This window comes from Danio rerio, chromosome 19 (genome assembly GCF_052040795.2).
Source record: "Danio rerio strain M-AB ecotype USA chromosome 19, GRCz13ab, whole genome shotgun sequence".
In the NCBI taxonomy this organism is placed as follows: Eukaryota; Metazoa; Chordata; class Actinopteri; order Cypriniformes; family Danionidae; genus Danio; species Danio rerio.
In genome coordinates, this window is record NC_141039.2 from 31,762,000 (window position 1) to 31,784,584 (window position 22,585).

General features: G+C 35.8%; 1 long non-coding RNA gene across 17 annotated transcripts in view; it reads left to right on the top strand.

Annotated features, from left to right (window-relative positions):
- The window catches only part of LOC147832587 (uncharacterized), a 348,986-nt gene that overhangs the window by 149,796 nt on the left and 176,605 nt on the right, over positions 1–22,585 (top strand). The window contains exon 5 of one of the 17 annotated variants that reach the window (XR_015516909.1): positions 4,964–7,331. The exons of 14 other annotated variants lie outside the window; for them this stretch is intronic. This is a non-coding gene — a long non-coding RNA (uncharacterized LOC147832587). Of the gene's footprint in view, positions 1–4,963; positions 7,332–22,585 lie in introns of those variants that run through there. 2 more of the 17 variants (XR_015516920.1, XR_015516918.1) reach the window with 2 other exon arrangements.

Consider the following 22,585-nt stretch of genomic DNA (forward strand, 5'->3'; position numbering starts at 1 on the left):
ATTCAAATTTAAACATTAAACATTGCAAAATATTATATTTAAATAAATCAGTACCAATAATCATATTAAAATTAAAAAACACCAACAACTGTGTTAAAATGAAAAACTATTGAACATATTGACTTAATTATATTAACTATTCCCTAAATATTCTACTAGCATGGGTCAGTGTCGATCAATATATAATTAAAAACATTACGGTACTACAATAAATCAGTAGCGATCATTATACTACAATTAATAAACACTATGTATTGTATTTTAAAAATAAACTTACATCCAATATTATATTAAAACCTATGTTTGGCACATTCCTTTAAAAGAGTTATTTGTTATAGTTACTAATTACTTCCACCAATAGTAACTGAGTTAGTAACTAGGTTACATAATTATAAAAGTAACAAATTACCAGGGCAAGTAAATATTGCATTACTTTAAAATAAATCAAATTTGTGATGACAATAACATAAATATAAAACAGTTTACACTAATCTACACTAGTTTAATGTTGTTGTGGGACAATGTGAGAGACAACCATCAAATTCAACATATCATTATACATATTAACGTAAACATTCTTGCCTTTCACATCAACGAGGGAAAGTTCTGCATATATTTTCAGTTTGCAAACGCTACCTTTGAACTTGTTGGATTTGCTGTTCTGAGTCCTGGTCGTTGTTTTGTGTGACTGACTATGCGTATGATTGTGTGTAAATGGGTAAACACTTGTACTACTCTGCCTCTAATTGGCAAATGAGGGAACTGTTCTTTATCTTAGCCAATCCTCATGTTCGCAGTTACACCATGTTCACAGACACACCAATCATCATCAATGGTTTGGTTGTGTGTCCCACTCCTGCTCCAAACGCACAGTGACCCTCGGTGTTGGGCATTAATGCGTTACTGTAACGGCATTACCTTTGACAGTAACTTATACTATAACGCAATACTTTTTAAAACGTAGTAACTCCCTTATCGTTACAATATGATGTGTCTGTCCGTTACTTGGTAAGTTAATTACTTTTGGCTGCAGTCTAGCCCGCATCTTCCTGTTTACAGCGGCGACACATTGTGGGATTGGTGGAAGCCAACCAAACACTGTAAATAAGCGTTGTGTATGGTGCGCAAGACTGGACAAACGTTAAGCGAAAGCAGAGACTGAATGTGCGCGAGGTACACCAAATGTGCACGCAAGAGAGACCGAGAGACTAATAATGTTACTATTAATAATTATTATTACTATTACTACTATGTTTGTTGTTACAAGTAAAGAAGCAAACATTTGTTATCTGTATGACAAAATTAAATTGTTTAGTAGACACAGTGTCACATTTTTGTCATATTTCAGAACAAGTTATTTAAAATGTACAGTGTTGAATTGCTCAGAAAAATGCTGATTTATTTTCTTATTGTTTCATATATTTTATAGATGTTATACAACAGCAGATTTTGCACTTTGAATGTACACAGCTCACTTTCCAAAAGTTCCTGACATACCATGTATAATTTGTGGTTAGTTTAAAAATTGCTCGTAGATTTCATTTTTGAGCAGCTGTTTTTGTTTTGTTTAAAATGCATAAAATCTATGGTTGTCTATAAAAGCAGTTTTCTTGGTGCTGAGTTTCACCAAACTGATTCTGAATTATAATTCAGATTACTTTCATTTATTTATTTCATAAAGGTGTTGTGTTTGCTGTATATTGTTGCTATTCTCATGCTAAAAACATATTAAGGGTTAAATATAACTTTTATGAGGCTGAAGCAACTTTAGTTTTAAATGAATGTAAATTGTGAAGGTGAATAGTGTATTCTCCATGCAGCACTTCAATGACGTTATACGGGCAATGGGAGCATTAAAAATGTTCTTTGGAAAAGTAACTAATAAATTACTTTTTACAGTAATGCATTACTTTTTGGTGTAATTGAGTTACTAAAGTAATTTAGTTACTTTTTTGAATGAAGTAACTAGTAACTTTAACTAGTTACTGTTTATCAGTATCTAGCACAACACTGCCATAAGAGATATAAGAATAAGAGAGACGCTGCTTGCATGAAAACTGCTTCAGTGTGCATTTTATTGTCAGTGACGGCAATGACGTTGTAATGGAGTAAACAATAATTAATTTGATTACTCGTTACTGAAAAAGTATCGCTGTAAGTTACATATTTATATCACCATTATTTCCATCACTCATTAAAACTGATCAGTACAAAAATATATATTAAACTGAATATACACTGATATTTGTGCAGATATTTACATTGCACTGAAATCAATTCATAACTGAAATAAAAACAGTAAACATTGTGCTGATGGTGCTATTTAAATAAATCAATAGTGAAAGTTAAACCACATTTATGTAAACCCGACAGTTTTCTGACAGTGTGGGAAATGTAGAAAAGTATACTTTAGATAATAATAGCGACAAATTGTCTTACATTATTTGTACATGTGGTTTCTTAAACCAAACTCTTTTAATCTGAGTTATTTGCCAACATTCATGTGGGTGAGATTCAACTACAGAAGTAAAGATTTTCTGACACGCACAATTTTTCCATTGTTTCCCACGATAAACATGAGCTCTCATCTCACCACCGCCTCGCTCAGCCGACCACAGAGGAGAAATTAGACGACTCTGGGGGAACTACAGCAAACATGGTGGGCCTGAGCCTCTAAATTATGTTTATTCTGAGTTCCAATGCTGCGTTTCTAACTCTGCTGCTCAGTGGGAAAAGCTGGAGCTTCAGATTTTTAGTCGAAGATCTCTTGCTGTGACCAGAAGTGGGATGAAAGTTACTTTCAAAAAGCTGTTGTTTCCAGGAGACCGTAATGAATCAGCTTAAGGGAGTTTCCAACAGAAAAACTCGGGATGTTCACTAGAATTGTGTGGGCTATTTTATTTAAACTTCTTGCATCTAGAATGTAAACCTTGTTCTGTGAGAATCTCGAGTGATTCGCATTTGCTGCTACCAAGGTTAAAACTCAGTGTTGGGTTTCTGCGGGACTCCAAATAAACACAACTCGAGAATGTCGCTTGTGAGTATCAGGGAATAAAGTTACAGGAAGTGTGTCTTAATGTTTTGCACAGGCACATTGAGCTGTAGTGCTCATACAGAAGATTCTTGAATCTGTCTTGTGAATTTGTTTTGCTATTAAATACAGGAGTTCACACTTAGCTGATGATTTTTGATTAGCTTGTTTGACAAGCTTACCCGGGAGAGAGCCCTGAGCTCAATGGATCCTCACAGGGCGAGAGGGGATATTGAGCTCAGGTAGATCTTAAAAACTCCCCCGCTGATGTAGCTAAAGGTGAACTGCTTTAAGATGGAAAAATACTGATACTGGGAGCTAGACTATGGTGGGCATGTGGCTTAGTCTGTTTATGTGTGATGCATGTCTTTGGATAGTGGGAGGAAACCAGGTAACCCAAGGAACACCCACACGGACACAGGAAGATGCAAATGCACAGAAATGCCAATCAGCCCGGCGAGGACCAGAACCGGTGGTGTTCTTGCTGTGGGGCAACAGTGCTAACCACTGGGCCACCATGCCACCCAGTCTAGGTGAAGATGGTTGTGGAATGTAGAATGTGGTTCTTTATAGTGTTTTAGAAATCATCCGATTGGAGGATCATGTAATAGCTAATGCGGTTCCGGCTGTGGTCAATCATAAGCATGTGCTCATCTAGAAATTAGTTTATAAATAAACTTCACCTAAAAAATTATAAGAAAACATGAATAAAGCTAAAATGGTGCATGAAGACGCATCTGAAGTGTAAGTTAAGCCCTGACATTAAGACGCATTTTGGTTGATCGATGTTAAGGATTTAACCTTTAAGTATGAGTGTTTTGCCAATCAGTATTCATATTCAGCACGTTAGAGACCCAAACCTATAGGCTATGTCTAGCACAACCCGATCACTTACTGCTGCAAAACATGAATATCTATTGATTTAACAGATGCTTTTATTCGAAACGACTTACAAATGAGGGTATTATCATACTAAAGTAATCTGTGACAGAAGTTCACTCAAAAGTGAACGTTCTTTCTGTCTTAAATTACTAACACTCCCGTCATTCCTACTACTGTCAGAACATAATTTTTTTTATATTTTACCATATAAAAATGCAATGAAATAGGGAAAATTGTAAAATTAAAGCAATAGTGCAGAGATCTGGTCCCCGCGTCAAGTCTGGGTGCAGAACATAACAAATAGCCTAAATTGCACTTTACTAATCAGTAATAATATAAATAGTAATAACTATACGCAAAAAAGATTAGCCTTCTAGTAACAATATACTGTAAGTCAGATGTTTAAAAAAAACAGCGTAGGTTCTTTCCACCTTTTGTATTTATATTTTTAATTATTTGCCAGAAAAACTAACATGTTGACTTTGTCCGGTTTAAGTGAAGAATGGGGTTATAATGTTTCCAGCAATACACATTCAGGCGGTGTGCTTGTAGCGCAAATGTACAGACAGGCTACTTTTTCCACAACCACGCGAGAGAGGGTTTCTTGCTTCTGTTCCGCTGCCCGTATTTCTCGGAAAGCAAGTTTCTCTACACTACAAAGTGGCACGTTCTTAACTAAGTTACCAAATATGTTGCTCCATTTCTCATCAATGTCCTCCATTTATCACTTTCTCTTTTGTATCTGGCCATTTTTGGAAATGCCTCTGCAATATTTGGCTGGAAGTCAGGGGATGCACAAATTAGTAATTTTAGAAAGTAGTTATTACTACAAACTTTTACAACATTCAAACATGTATAAAAAAAAGACAAAAATTAAAACTGCTGAATTTCGCTAGCTATAATCTATAATAATAAATATTTTATAGTAGTCCCACAACATTCCGTCACTCAATGACACTTAAATACCCTGTCAGAAAAGTGTAGTGGCTGGCAAAGACCTTTTAACAGTATCTGGTATAACGTTAATGTTGTTTTCTTGTGTTTACATAGATGAATACGGCCACAGTATATCATTATGATAACATGATATCATGGCCTTCAGTGATTTCCTGAAGATGAATACCAAATAATATGCAACTAAAGCAATCACCGTTGTCGTTTTTATGAGGTAAGAGATTGCAATGACATACAGTATGATGACGTGTGTAGGTGTTGTAATGCTCTCCCATTTCTTAGGGATAAAAATTAAAGCCTATCCCCTTTACATTCTGTTTCCTGGCCTAAGGGGAAGTGGTAGGGGTGCAAATGTAGAATTGCTATTGGGCCTGTTAACTTGTAACACCACAAGTGTTTTCTTGTCTTGCCGTGTCTAGCCATGTTTTTGACCCCTTGCCTTGTTTTCTTAATAATGTTGTTTTGCTGTCTGTACTGACCACTCATCTGATTCTGACTATGCATCTGGATTACCTTTGTACCCGTTTGCTCCCGTGATTGTCCAATGCCTGACTAATTATTCTTGTAAATAAAGACGCTGCATTTAGATCCTCATTATGTCACCCTGACCATATGTAACACACTTACAAGAGTGTATTACTCTAAGAATTGTACATTGTTTTTTTAGAAACGTGTTGTTTATATAAAAAAAACATCTGTTGCATATGGTGAGGAAAAAAGTTTGTCTCTTGCATGTGGTTTGTCAAGCCCACTCACTTCTGTGGAGCACACTCAGAACAGCCTGGTGAATCTCATTCGTACAGTTTAGGCCCAATACCAATTCTATTTTTGTACCACTACTCCTTCCCCTTCCCCTTGGCCCTAAAAACCAAGTGTTGAGGGGAAGAGCTTCAAAATTTACCCCTAAGAATTGGGACAGCACTACAACACCTGCACACGTCATCATACGTCATCGCGATCTCCTGCTTCATATGAGATCAGACAATCGCGACTGCTGTAGTTACTACAGGTTGCGTTATAATTGGGTATGTATCGTCGGGAAATCACTGAAGGCATATATCATGTTATCATAACGATCTAATGTGGCAATAAAATCGTAACTATACTGCGCATTTACACTGTGGCCATATCCGTCTATGTAAACACACCAAAACAACACTAACATTTTAGCAGACACTGTGAAAAGCCCATTCCCAGCCCCTAGTCTTTTCTGACAGGGGATTCAAGTGTCATCGAGTGTCAGAATGTTGTGGGACTGCGATACAGGAGTTATTGTTAGGGATTATAGATAGCGAAATTTACGTTCAAAATGCAGTTCTGAATATATTAAAAGATGTGCTCATTTGTTGAAAAAATTTGTAATGATGACAAAGAATACTAATTTGTGGATCTCCTTACTTTCGGGTGCAGCTGTGGCTGGTTTATTTTGGGAAGTTGTGTTATCCATTAGTTTTGAGTATGGTACTGAAAAATCTTCGTTTGAAGGGGTATTTACCCCTTGCCCTTAGCCCTACTCCTTCTAGCTAAAGAGATTTGGGACACCCCTTGTTTTGTGCACTCCCATGAAGGGGAAGGGCTAAGGGGTAGAATTGGGAATAAGCCTTAGTATGATTTGCTCATCCCCCAATGATGGTTGGGTTCAGGAGTGGGGTTTGGTTCCACAGCTCCTTTTAAAAATCATAAATATTCACACCAACTTTGTACAAATTAGCCACTAAACTGACAAAACATAAAATAGTTAAATTTCCTCGTAAGATCGGGCTGTTTTTTTTCCAGAAATGTGAAGTGTTGTTTGAAAGTGTTGTATGAAAGTGCATATGGAAAGGAAAAGAATGTGTCTCCCACAGGTTGTTTGTCAAGCCCACTCATCTGCATAAAGCCCACTCAGAATTGCACAGTGTTTTCCCCGAAACATGGATTGTTAATAAGAAAGTGTCTAGTGCAAATTAATAAATGCTTTTTAGAGTGCTATTTTTGGACAGTTAAACTATTAAATATGCAAAAGCAGAAAACCCTGATAAGTTACCAATAGTTACAAAAGAAGAACATGTATCATCTTGTGTTGCTTTTTTTTTTTTTTTACAAGGCTTCACTTTGAGCAGATGATTTTACCAACACCGTAATCAGCAGAGCACTTTTCTCTGATACATTCAGCATCTGGCTCATACTGTATTCGTAATCTCAAACAAATTCTCAAAAATATCATTTCCAGCATCTTCAAAATCTGTTTTTTGATTGCTGAAAGCTTATTCACCAGATCCACCATCAAGCAGCAATGACACTTACGTATACTGTAGGTGATTGCATACAGTAATTGCCCTGCAGTAAAGCCATTCAAGCCATTTCAAGTTCGGCTGATGATATTCTCTTGTTTTTATGCCTGTGGTAATTATGAAAGAAACATAATGTCATTATGGTGTACCAGACATTTACATCTTTCCACATGAATAAAGGTGAACTTTACATATTGAATCATCAGATATTTTACTGTTGCACAGTTAAATCCTTCACGCTATTACACACCTTGAAACATTAGCGTCCGTACAAAAGATAAACTAGAAATAAATTAATTAATTTAAAATAGACATTTTTAAATATATTTTTATATTGTTTATAGCAGAGGTGTTGTACTAAATGTAAGCCCTCAAAACTTTTACTTCAAAAGTACCTTCAGAATGAAGGATTTCGGAGGGTAGAATTGATGGAGGAAAAATCCTTTGAAGGGATTAGGGCATAGGGATCAGCCCTTTCAAATGGAACGCAGTGTTACTAGAAACTTACTAGACCTAATTTCTGCAGGACAATGAACCTCCAGTACCGAGTATGGGAACCCCTGGTTTATAGTGAATAGATTGAGGAATATTTGAAGGTTGAGGTCTAACTTTAGAAAATAAATTAGAGGAATTGCATCCTAGATCATTGTGTCAACGATGTACAGTATGTGGTAAAGGTGTAATCAGTCTCTTTTACCCATTTTTTGACACTTTCTGAGGGTCTATGGATGAGGTAGTGCATGTGTTTTACTGATCTATTGATCCAATGTAAAATAAGCTTATGCAGTTTAAAAAAACAATTTAGGCAACCAGTCACTCATTACCACATTTAAATACCATCAGTTGGTCCAGTGGTGGTTTTGCCAAATACCCTACACTGTACCGTAGCGTGGACCCTGACATGCACCTCTCAGAAAATGTGAGGAGCTGCACACTGTGATGATTCAGAGCGCAAGATCTCTGATTGGTTGGTTTGGTAGCTGCGATGAGTGTGGGTGGTGCCAAGAGCCATGGGAGTGGAGCGAAGCTGGTGACGCATGTGTTTAACAAGTCTCGAGTACCATAGAGGATCTTCAGATGGATACTTTTTTGTGGTTATTTTGTGGTTAAAGTTGCTGGACATTTGTTTCCACTTGTTTCTAACCTGAATAAGTGTAAGTTAGAGCTGCTACTACAATAGCATCGCACACATGTCTGTTATAAACCAAAAACACAGGCAAAGAAACTAGTCAGTGAATAGAAACCCCACTGGCATTTTGCAAGTGTTATTGCCAGAGCAGCACAGACAGAAAGCTAAAGTATAAATACTCATAATGGCATTGGTTATGTGCAAGGGTATGGTGATCACACAATGCAGAAGTATAATTCAGACGTTACTCAGCATCTGTTACAATCTGTTATGGTTTTATCCTATTAGTTTGAGCTGTGTGGAGTCATTGCATTTAAATCCATTCAATTCAATTCAAGTTTACTTGTATAGCACTCTTTATAATAATTATTGTTTCAAATCAGCTTTACAAAAGATGCACATTATTGCATTCATTCATTCATTTTCTTTTCGGCTTAGTCCCTTTATTAATCCGGGGTCGCCACAGCGGAATGAACCGCCAACTTATCCAGCACTTGTTTTACCACACTCATTCACACTCATACACCACAGACCATTTAGCCAATTCACCGTACCGCATGTCTTTGGACTGTGGGGGAAACGAGAAGGAGGTGTGTTAGGGTGAACTATTGGTGCATTGCTATTTTGATAAACTCAGACAGCGCAATTGACCAACTAAAAGCAGGTCTAAAGTCCAGCGCAGAGCGCCTTACATGCGTACACATTGCTTAATACACACTTGATGTACACTAATACGCAAGTACCTCTACAAATAAAAAGAATTAAACGATTAAAATATTATAACAATTATTATTTTCCACATAAATATAAAAACCACTGCCGCCTTCACCTTGGGGGGCTTTTTCAGTTTATTCATGACAATTTGCTTTTGTATAATGTTATTATTATTAGCAGTTTTATTTATTATATGCATATGTATATTTGTTTGACAAAAACAAGTTTAGATTTGTCCACCTGTTGGGTTTTGGAGATGTTCGCATCACCATATGGGGCTTAGGAATAGCTTTAGACTCTCCACCTTGTTAAAATAGAACCCTACAGTATGTTTTCCTTTAAGTCTGCGATAGTTGGCATAATCTCTTTATTGTTCTTGGACCCCATCAATAGTGCTGCACAATCTTCAGAGGCCTCTTTGAAAATAGCATAAACTATACTCTTCCAAACATAAGCTATAACTTTGGTAATAATTGAGAAGTGATATAGATGTTGTTTATGGGCAGCCAATACCCAGCAGACACAGGACGTCAACATGATGTCAGATTGATGTTGGGACATTCTGACATCAGGTTGATGTCAGCACCCAACGTCAGGGTGACAACAATGTCCAACGTTGGACAGATGTTGCATTTTGGTTACTTTTTAACAAAAAGTAAAAACAACAAAATATCAACGTCTATTGATTTTACACCTTGACGTTGTGTGGACATTATCACTATGACATCAGACGTTGGATTTTGGTTGCCATACCTGATTAATAAATGTCAGTATTTGACATCAATATGAGGTTGGTTTAAGATGTTGGCTCGACGTTGAATTTTGGTTACTTTTCAACACAACCTAAAATCAATCAAATATCAACGGCCTTTCACGTCGTTATTGGACATCAAAATAACATTGTGCTTATACACTGGTGACCTAAATCTAACCTAATATTAACGTCTTATGATGTTGTGTGTCTGCTGGGTAAAGACCATAAGCTTGCATTATGCAAATTTACAACAAATCTTCAGTTCATAGGTTTTAGCGTGAACATTGACTAGAATTACTGATAACTCGTTTTAGACCGTTCAAAATCGTTTCTTTCTTCTGGGAGGCATTTTTCATCCACTTTGATTTTTACAGACCTTTTACAATCACATTAATACATTATACACAACATGAAAAAATCCAAACACGCATGACTTTAATATAATGATAAATAGCCAAGAGTCTATTCATTTGTTTTCTGAAAGCAGTTCAAGCCTGATTAGAAATCGTCTGTACATGACATCAGTCATCCATGTAGTGTCCAAGTGGAAGCTCCAGTCAACTGTGGATGAACAGAGTCACCCCTCCTGAGGCCTTCATCCCAGTTTAAGCCTATATAACACACGCAATGGCAGCTTGAGGTGTTGGATTGATGGATGAGAGCGACAGAATGAGAGGAGCTGGCTCTTTTCCTGAAAGTAGGGGTCAAACACCCTCACACACGACAACAAACTTGCCTGTAAGCCAACATGCTTATTCATCAAAGTCACAGTGACCTTATGTTTTATGGTTAAGGGTTAATATTATTTATTGCAGTGGATCCATTTAGTGGTTAATGAAGGGTATTTATTTCCATAAATTCTTAGAGGAAAGCTCTTATCTTATATTGCACTCCGAGGCTGTGTATTTGGCCATGTGGTAAAGCTTTAAAGCATTAGCAATTAGCTCCCTCTCTTTACTGATGTCCAGTGGCCAGTTAATCTTCCAGAGTTTATTCATGCAGGCTGTCCATCGCCTGATTATAGACTTTACCTTTTAACTGTGGCAGGATGAGCAGATTGAGACAGATTAACTACGGCAGAATTAATAGTCCTTTATAAGCTCGGCGGTCTCTTGTTGAAGCTTTTTAGCGTAAGCCCTTTGGTGTGAACGACACTATGCTTTTACCTGTTTGAGATTATTTTGAAAGGTTTGTGTTATTTTTATTCATATAAAATAGCTTTTTATTCATTCAGCTCTGCTTTGGTCATTTTAAATAACTGTATTTGGTTGAAGCAACAGGATATGAATCGTATTAAGTTGTTAAATGTAAAGCACATATTTTGTTAAACAAAACTATCCGTTTAGAGTAAAAAATATTTTTTTATTAATAAGCAATTATAACTCAGCAGATTATCAGCGTATTAAAATCATTGTATTATTATAAAATGTAAAAATAAACACAGTTGTTTGAAACTGTAATAATATTTTGCATATTGCTGTTTTACTACACTACCTGACAAAAGTGTTGTCATCGGTCACAGGTGTAAGGGCAACAAATAATAACTTGACTACTAGTTAATCATTTGGAAAATTAGCAGAAGATAGATTTTTACGATGAATCATCTGTTGAACGGCATCCCAATCATCACAAATACTGCTGAAGTCCTATTAGAACCCACATTGACCCACATTTCTTACAGAAATCTGTCAAGTTTGGTGAAGGAAAAATCGTGGTTTGGGATTAAGAGAGATCTGCAGAGTGGATGGCAACATCAACAGCCTGAGGCCCCGTTTACACTAGTGCGTTTTATTTTTAAAACGGCGTTTTAGAATGAAAACGATCCGCGTCCACACTCGCGTTTTACCCAGCGTTTCTGAACTGCTCTCCGTCCACACCAAAACGCTGAAAACGCACATCACGTGACCACACAGACACTCTTTGGCAAGCGCTGCAGCCCATCTACCCAGATGAGAGCTCTGCTAGTCAGACTTCTCATCAAGCATCTCCCGCTGGATCTAATCTCACTATATTTATTAAACAGGATATTTCATTCATCTTGTTGTCTTTAACAACATGTTCCCTGACTTTGGTCATTGGAATCTATTACTTGTTCTCAGGTAACGTGTTTTGGCTGAGCGCAAAGATAAGTTAATGATTAATGTAAGCACGTACATTCTGTATATTGACTGATCGCTTGCCTTTATTTCCTATAGTGTATAAACTTATTGTATGTTATACTTTTATAATGGCCATTATCAATTATTAAAACTGATATTCAGCAAAAGAGAGGGTATGTTTCGTATTTTCACTGAAATTGAAAGGAGACAGTTGTTATCGGCTCCGTTTTGTTATAAATATCCACACAGTGAAGATGACGCTCATATATGCAGCACGGCGCCTCAACATTTCTGCTGTCTGTTAAGTTGCTAATATTAAAATGAAAATAGGCAGTTATATCATGTGTACATTTTATTGTTGAGAAAGTGAAACAACGTAGCCAGGGTGATGTGAATGAAGTTATAAAGTACATTGACTGTTCCCTTTGAAGATTTACCCGTGTCCTCGGTATAGTCTGTTTTCCATATCAAACTGAAAAGAAGAGACTGCAGCCTTGATACTGAACTTACACGGAGAAGATACAGGACTGAACTGTGTGTGTTAGGCTACTTAATATTGAGGAAAAGCCCCAATCAGAGAGGCGAATGTCTGCAGCCCCGCCTCCGTTTTCAGATGTCTCCGTTTTCCATCATCCACACTGAGACGGAGCAGCAGCGTTTCAGAATGAAAACGGCCTCTCCAGCGTTTTCAAAACGCTCCGTTTTCGGCGCTCGAGAACTCCGGCGTAGTGTGGACGGATGGCGTAACCGTAGCAAAACTTATGCGTTTTCAAACTAAAACGCATTAGTGTAAACGGGGCCTGAGGCATCAAGAAATTTGTGCTGCCCATTACATTACAAACCACAGGAGAGGGTAAATTCTTCAGCAGGATAGCGCATACTTCAGCTTTCACATCAAAGTTCCTGAAAGCAAGGAAGCCCAAGGTGCTCCAGGATTGGCCAGCCCAGTTACCAGAAATGAACATTATTGAGCATGTCTGGGGTTAAATGAAAGAGGTGGCATTGAAGATGAATCAAAAGAATCTTGATGAACTTTGGGAGTCCTGCAAGAACACTTTCTTTGCCATTCCAGATGAATTTATTAAGTTATTTGAGTCATTGCAGAGATGTATGGATGCAGTCCTCCAAGCTCATGGGAGTCATACACAATATTGATTCGTTTTCCAGGGTACCATGACTTTATATTCTATACTGTACATTAGTTCTGTTAAGTGACAAGACTTTTGTCTAAAAAGTCAGACCTTACTGTTTTAATTAAATAATTAAAAATCAAGGCATGGTCATACTATATTTTGCAGAGTAAGCTTAATCTAGATGCCTTCGCCTTTCATATAAGCCACTTCTGATACCAAATGATCAACTAGAAGTCAGGTTATTATTTGTTGTTCCTAAAACTTAGATAGGCGACAAGACATTTGTCAGGTAGTATATATTTGATCAACAAAAATGATTGATTCTGAGACATTTAAAATAATATTTCACAAAATCTGAAATATTACAAGTTAGATTGGTAGTGCATATACACAACAAAAAATTGCATGTATTAATTTAGATCATTATATTTCACTGCTAATTTATACTTTTTTCAGATTTATAGTGTGTGTCTGTGTCTGTGTGAAAGAGAAAGCGAGAGAGAGAGAGAGAGAGAGAGAGAGAGAGAGAGGGTTTCTCTGTTGTGAATGATGACTCTAGGTCATACAGTAATGGTGTGGATGACTGTGCTTTCATGGCCACAAATACATGTATGCAAACAGGCTATTCAAAGATGAAAAGCAGGAAGGGAAGGCAGAAGAGAGAAAGAGGGAGTCAGAGATCAGACATTGTCAGTCATGCGGCTTGTGTGTCAGATGTAGCCATTCATGCTAGATTAGACACATTACTCTCCACAGTGGATTTGCTTTTGCTTGCCGACATACACAGACAGACTTCTTTCCACATGTTTAAATCCACTGTCTGCATATCTGTATTTATCGCTGAGACCCTAATGGAGGAAATACAATGACTTTTGTACTTGAAAAAATACTTGAATGTACTTGAAAGAATAATGTTAGTTAACATTAGTTACAAACTGCAATTAAATGAACCAACAAGAGGAAAAAAATACTTTATTTATTTTTTGACTCACTTTAAGTGTCTTTAACTGGTAGAGTATATACTAATGTTTGTATTAAACATTTGATACATTACATATATGCAATATAAGTATGCTTAAAAATATTGAATTACGTGTATTAATTAATTACAGTGATTAATTTATTTAAATACATCTGTAATTTCTCAGCTGGCCTACACATACACTTTAAAAAGATAGGTCTCTTAAAAAAAAAAAAAAAAAAAAAAAAACTTACCCTTTAATTACCCTCAGGTCCTTTTTTGGTAATCTGAAGTGTCATGGAAACTTGTAACCACTGACATCCATAGTAGGAAAAAAATCAAATACTTTGAAAATCAATGGTTACGTTTTCAACATTTTTCCATTCATTTTCCTTTGGCTTAGTCCTTTTATTCATCAGAGGTCACCTCAGTAGAATGAACCGCCAACTTATCCAGCATGTTTAACACAGCGGATACCCTTCCAGCTGCAACTCAGTACTGGAAAACACCTATACACTCTCACATGCACACACATATGCTATGGCCAATTTACTTTATTCCATTCACCTGTAGAGCATGTCTCTGGACTTGAGCCACCATGTCACCCACATTTCTTCCAAATATCTTATTTTGTTCAACAGAAAAAAAGGGGGGAAAAAGAAAAACAAGTTTGAAACAAGAGAAGGGTGAGGAAATGTTGACAACATTTTTATTTTTTGGTGAACTATTCTTTTAATATTAATCAAACTACAAAAGAAAAATAACAAATCACCCAATGACTGATAACATTAGTTGCTTGATCAAAATAAGTGAATTACTTGAACTGATTCATTCTAATCTATGCTAATAGCTAGTAAATCTATAGTCCATGGTCATGAGTAGAGCTTGTGATGTCACAAGTTTGGGCAAATACTGTATGAAGCAACATGTTTCAGACAATTCTTTTTCTGATTTATGTGATTTATAAAAAAGTGGAAGATTTTTTATTTATTTTTATAGTCTGGTTGTTTACAAACACTGTGGACACACTTTTTTATTTTTATAAGAAACTTATAAGCCTACACATAACCAATGCTTAAACCCAATTACACCTCCAATTCTGTTTCTAAACCTGACCAAACTTAGTAAACGTAATCAACCAATAAATATACCAAAACCACTAAACATGTCCCTACCATTATTCCAATTCAATTCATCTTTATTTCTATAGCGCTTTTACAATGTAGATTGTGTCAGCTTTAGAGTTAAAGTTCAGTTTAGTTAAGTTCAGTGTGGTTTAATTATTACTGCTAAAAGTCCAAACATTGAAGAGAAAATTCATTGGTGCACAGCTCTACAAGTACCCAATCAAGCAAGCCAGTGGCGACAGTGGCAAGGAACAAACTTCATAAATTGATGAAAATGAAGAAAAAAACCTTGAGAGAAACCAGGCTCAGTTGGGCATGACCATTGCTCCACTTGCCAAATTTCTTGTGCAGAGCTGCAGTCTTGATTAAGGAGGCTGGAGAATGCTGGACACCGATTATGGAGAAGCTGCAGGTGTGAGTAGATTACTGGTGTGTGTTCAGGCTGGCCTGGGATCAATGCAAAGACTTGTCTGTCACTCAGGTCTCATGCTCTCCACTTCTCTATGACCGCCACAGCATCTGCTCAGGATACAGGCTGTTCCAGGATTATGGAGACCTCTAGAAATTTTCTATGGTTGGAATCATCTCTTCGTCTGTGTTGTCCTTGAGGTCCTCGATGGTTGGCATCATCTCTTCCCAGGTCTTGGATTACATCAATGGCCACATCATCTCTACTGGCATCGGACCAACGTGATAACCCAACAATACCATTAAACCAATCATTCACCATTACCAACCCTTATTAACCAACCAGTTAAACCATCCCAAACCTAACCCTACAATTAATTGACCAATAAGTCTACCCATACCACTGAATCTAACCTTAACCAAACCCACACCCTCACCCATACCTTTAAACTTCTCCCTAACCCTTAACCAAACCAATTCCACTACTCCTGTAGCTAGCATGAATGCACAACAGCTGTATTTTTATTAACTAACATTAACAAATAGCGATTTTAGATAATGCGTTAACTATGACTAACTAAAGAAACTTTACAGTACATTCTATTTGAAAATCCTCCCAGCATTTACGTTCCTTCATGTCATTCAAAAACTGTATGGATTTCTTCCTTTTGTAGGAAGCAGAAGAAGATAATATAAGGATTGTTAACACTTCTCTCATCCATACACCCAATTTAGGCATGTCAAAATGACATCTTTGATTTGTACATGACTTGAAAACAAACACAACATTAGGGTGAGTAATTGACCACAGTATTTTCATTTCCTAGTGAACTAATCCAATTTATTACTTGTAGTTTTTGATTTCTGAATTGTCCCAGTAAAGTAGAATGGGTAACACTTTAATTTAGGGTGGCGTAGTTACACATTCATGTTTCACTATAGTAATTACAATGATTTATTCATAATTACATGTAATGTAACTAACCATAAGTCTATCCCAAATTCTATCCCCACCCAAATAGTAAGTACTTGTAATACCTTAATGTTACTCAATAGTTAAATAAGTTGTAATGTAGTAACAATGTTACCTTTAAATAAAGCATAACCTACACTTGCATCACTGTTTTTTGTGGAGTGTAAGATTCTCACCTCGGTTGCTTCTCAGGAAAGTCAGATCTTGTTTCTCAAGACTAATGGATCTAGCCAATATCCTCTTAGCTGCCTGTGGACTGGGCTGTACTTTTGCCTCGATTAAAGCTTGACAGGTCCCTCATCTTACAAGCCGTCAAAACCAACGAGGCATTTCACAGCCATTATTTTTCTCTCCCTATGTCCTCCTACCATTAAATTTATGGAACTTTGGTTGGTTCAGGTGTCAGTGTGTGCATGAGAGAGATTCAAAACATTTTCAGGAAGAAGTTGGTTAAGAGTAAAACTGAAATCAGGATTGTTTAGAGGTTATTGATGCAGAGATAGACTCTTAAAAATCAATGCGTACAACTAAAGCAGTTCAAAAGCAGTGTGATTGTTTGTTCTTGTGAACCGTACGGGCAATTGCATTAGAGAAAACCACCGCTAGTTATGGGGAAGTTGTTCAAAGGCTGAAAAGTACTTTGGTAATGGCAATTTTGTCTTCACTTTTATTTATATAGGCTATGCTGACACAAAATAAAAATAAAAAATCTATTTTATTTTTGACATGATCTGTTTAATGAAAAGTGGTGTTGAGATTTGTGATCAGCAAATTTTTTTACAGTTCTTAAACTATTATACTATTTTAGTATTATAATATTAAAATACACACTTTTTGGAATATTGGCACCATAGGAACTGGAAACAACTTCAGTTCTGTACTGTTAGCATTTTTTTTTGTAAATTACACAGTATTTAATTGTAATATGAACTGTATTTTACTGAAGGAGAGTTATGCAGTATGTTACTGTATTTTGAAATTGCATTGTGAAAATTACTGTATATTTTACAGGAAAGATATTATTAGATTTACTGATATATATATATATATATATATATATATATATATATATATATATATATATATATATATATATATATATATATATATATATATACAGTTGTAGTCAGAATTATTAGCCCCCTTTTAATTTTTTTTCTCTTTTAAATATTTCCCAAATGATTTTTAACAGAGCAACAGGAAACATCTGATTTTTAACCGGAAATTTTCACAGTTCTTTATTTCGGCTAGAATAAAAGCAGTTTTTAATTTTTTAAAACCCATTTTTGGGACAAAATTATTAGCCCCTTTAAGCTAAATTTTTTTTTCAATAATCTTCAGAACAAACCATCGTTATACAATAACTTGCCTACTTACCCTAACCTGCCTAGTTCACCATATTAACCTCGTGAAGCCTTTAAATGTCACTTTAATCTGTATAGCTGTACAGAAGTGAACAGAAATTATTATATATTAGAAATATATTATAAACATAATAATAATTCTGACTTCAACTGTATATATATATATATATATATATATATATATATATATATATATATATATATATATAAATATATATATATATATATATATATATATATATATATATATATATATTGGGTAGGCTAAATTGTCCGTAGTTTATGAGTGTGTGTGAATATGTGTGTGGATGTTTCCCAGAGATGGGTTGCGGCTGTAAGGGCATCCGCTGTGTAAAAACTTGGTGGATAAGTTGGCGGTTCATTCCGCTGTGGCGACCCCAGATTAATAAAGGGACTAAGCCGACAAGAAAATGAATGAATGATATATATATATATATATATATATATATATATATATATATATATGGGCTTGACATTAACACCAGCCAATCTGCGAAATGCGGGTAGATTTCAGCTGTGACAAGACACTTTTTTCTGGTTGAAAATTATTTTTAAATTGTAGTTTACTCAAAAGCAGGATTTGACAATAAGGATGGCCAATTATTCATGCAAATGTGAATCGAGAAGCAGCACGACTGACAAAACTAATTGTGTTCGCGCAAGCAAAAGAAAGCAGGTAAATACCTAAGAGGATGATCACTTGTGCGCACAGATATTGTGACGCGCACAACTGTTAAAAAGCATGCACACTCTCATTTTCTTGCGCAAAGCAACCGTGCCTACAGTAGATGAAGCACAACTGGTGCTATCGATTCTCTTTGAAAAAAACTAGACAAAAAGCGATGATCATGCACCCACAGTCCTGCTGCTTTCAAGAGCACCAGATTAAAAAAAAATCCTTTTCAGCAGCAGTCTCTGCTATCGCTTTAACCCTTCTTTGAACAGATTATTAACAGGCCTAACATTAACAGTGTGCGTGTGATCATCTTTTCATGATTACAAATGGTAGCTTATGTTTTTTTTTCCTGATTTCTTTTGCGTTCAGCTATTTTTTATAATATTGTTTAATTATCTTATTTAACATTGCTAAAATATGAGATTAACTCCCTATTTGTGTGTAGTTAACTGATGACATAGGACCTTTAGCCAGGACAGATAAATTAGGTAAATCCTTAATTTTGAGCCCTGAAAACCCAACCCATTTGCTCATGCACAAAGCAAGCTCTTACACAACACACACAAAGAGTGAAATGAATGAGGAGCCATGTGGACATAGCAAAATCTAATTTTAGCATGTAAAAGTCAAATGTATGCATACAAAATGTATTTTCCCAACAAAATTGTGGCTAGTGAAAAAGACGAGTGGCTAGTAATGTTGGAAATCTACTAGCCACAGTGGCTGGTGATCAAAAAAGTTAATATCAAGCTCTGTATATGTATGGTGTAGTCCTTGCTATACGCACGTATACACAGTGTGCCTACTTTTTTCAACATGCTGTTTGGGTATTACCACTTCTGAGGATCAATAATTATGTAAACCCTTGGTATACTCACTTGTTTTGGTGATTACACTTCCCTAATTTATGTGTACTCGCGTCTCCTCTAACTGGCTACCAAAAGTATTTTTTCAACTCGCATCTTAATTTGTTGCAATTGGTGCATTTATTTAATTTGCACCATTCCCCACCCCCCGACGACCACAGCAGCCTTGAGAACATTTTGTGAGAGTTTTCCGAAGATCACAACAAATCAACTGACTGATGTCTTGCTGAAACTTTCAAATAAAATTAAAAATAAAAAAACAGCATGGGTGTCTCTTTAGCACTTCTATATATCCATTCGGCCCCTAAAACATTTTTCGCGATTACCTCATGAACTGTACATCACCAAATGACCGCCTTAGTCCCCTTTAAATCTGATATAAAAACGACGGTAGACTTCCGCTTTTCTGTTTTCAACCCGTTTTTTATTTAGTCAGCAAACCACAGCTGTGAGCACAATGTGTGTTTATCGATAGATTGTAGAAATATCTGCATATTATTATATATATTTAATTAGGCTCATATACATTAAAATACAGCTCAATAAAATCAGCCAATCTTTGGGTCTGCTGTGGTCACTATTATTAGCTAAGCATAATTGAATTGGGATTAAAATGAATAAATTTGTATTTGTATTTTTAAATGAATAGTTCACCCAAAAAATGAAAATTGTCATAATTTACTCATCCTATACTTGTTCCAAACCGAGTTGTCTTTTTTTATTCTGTTGAACACAAAATAAGATATTTTGAAGAAAGCTGGACACTTGTAACTTTTGACCTCCATAGTTTTAGTTTTTTTTGTTAGCTTTTCTGTCTGTCCCATTGCTTCATTTGTTAGATATTTGCTTCCACTTTCTTATGTCAAATTCACAAATTGCCCAATTCGCGCCATGGTTTTCTCTCGATTTGCACCACAGGATGTTTAATCGCATCTTTGTGTTGACTTCACATGTAAATCCCTCGCGCTGCATCTGCGTCTGCTTACTGCACAGGCTTCAAAACAATTTTCTCACTTCCATTATGTAATTATAGTGAGGGCGCAGGTGAGATGTCGTTAGATAAAACGTCTATAAGTTTTGTAAAACAATTAATTGCAAACTGAAATAAATTTAATTTAATTGTATGGTTTAGGATTGGATTTTTATAAGATTATTATTTTTTGGGGATTATTTTAAATAAAGAATTTTGCAGGATCAAAAATTGCAAGTTTTGCGTTTGACTGAACGATCACGAAAAACTAGGGGATCTTTTAAATGGTGCTGTAAATGTAAATACAGTATTTTTTTGCTGAAATTGATTTACAGTAAGTTACTGGCGACCTGCTGCAGGAAATTGTTAACAGTATATGAATTCCTATGTCAATGTCTAAATTAGTTCCTCCTTTAGAGCAGGATCTAATCTAGCACAATAGGAACTGTAAATTGATTGAGTGAATTCCAACTGTTCCTACAGACAGTGCGAATGCAACCAAGAAAATGGTCTGGAGAAAATAGCTGTGAAAAACCAGACTTGATAACTAGTTCTTATAACTGAGTTCCTGCAACTTCCCAGTGCTCAGAAGCTCAAATTGGTACTTGATACACAACCATTAATTATTTTATTTAAAAGAGTGTGTCAGGAATTGATAAACAGTGCAACTGCTGTCTAACATAGACTAAAATAAATTCTGTCCTCCATAATGAGCTCCGTCAAATCAATTACACTCATTGATAGAGGAAGCGCTTCCACATATATGTACCTTTCAAACGTGACACAGTGAAAGAGAGACAGCAGTGTTGGTCAGCTAGGTGAATTTATGCAAATGGTTAATCCATTATTGGGTTTACTTTTGCCAAGGCAACCAGTACAAATCACACCATTTTGGTAGCTGTTGTTATTATAACAATCAGTCGGTAGTTGTGCCTTCTCAAAGATGGCAATAGATGATGGTCAAAAAGCAATATGTAGTCTGATATGTTTCTGGTCTACAGCACATCAAGAATGAGTATTGTTACAAACAAAAATATTGTGTAGTCTGATCCACAAGAGACTTTTGGAATCATTAGTAACACTTTACATTAAGGTTGTATTAGTTAATGTCAGTAGATGCAACAAACAATGAACAGTACATTTATTATAGTATTTATTCACGTTTGTTAACTTTATTTAATGAAAATACAGTTGTTCATTGTTAGTTCATGTTAACTCATGGTGCATTAACTCATGTTAATGAGCATAAATTTGGATTTTAATAAGCATTTGCAAGTATTAAGCAAGTATTGTCGATACTTAATTCGTGTTAGTAAATATATTCATCAGAATCAGAATCGGAAAGAGCTTTATTGCCAGATATGTTCACACATACTGTACGAGGGATTTGTTTTCGTGACAGTACAAAAGATTTACAGAGACAGGACAAAAAAACAGATAATAAATATATTTTGGAAATAGTAGTAAGTAGTAAATGCAAATATACAAATTGACAAGTGTATGTACAGCAATAATAATATTTACAACATTATATTTGCAGCTGTTATGTGCAAATTAGCATGTAAAGTGTGTTGTTAAATAAGTATATGTGTGTATAAAAAAACAAAGTGGGTAACACTTTACAATAAGGTTCATTAGTTAATGCATTTACTAACATGAACTAATCATAAACAACACATGTACAGCATTAATAATCATAATTGAACATTTACTAAGGCATTATTAACATCCAAGTCCATGCTTGTGAACATTAGTTAATGCACCATGAGTTAACATGAATCAACAATGAACTACTGTAATTTCATTAACTAACGTTTACTAGCATGAACAAATACAGTAGTAAATGTTTTGTTCATTGTTTGTTCATGTTAGTAAATGCATTAATTAACATTAACTAATGAACCTTATTGTAAAGCGTGACCAAAAAGTGTATAGCAAGTAGTGATGTTTGTTCCACAATTACTATCATCAAGTGTTCATTAGATGGATTGACTGAGAAAAGAAACTGCTTGTGTGTTGGGCTGTTCTGGTGCGCAGTGCTCTGCAGCGTCGACCAGAAGGTAAAAGTTCGAAGAGGCAGTGTGCTGGGTGTGAGGGGTCCAGAGTGATTTTGGCAGCCCTTCTGCTTGCTCTGGATAAGTACAGTTCTTGGAGAGTAGGGAGGGTTGTACCAGTGATTCGCTCAGCAGTCTGAACTATTCAACATAGTCTTCGGAGGTTGGATTTGGTAGCTGAGCTAAACCAGACAGT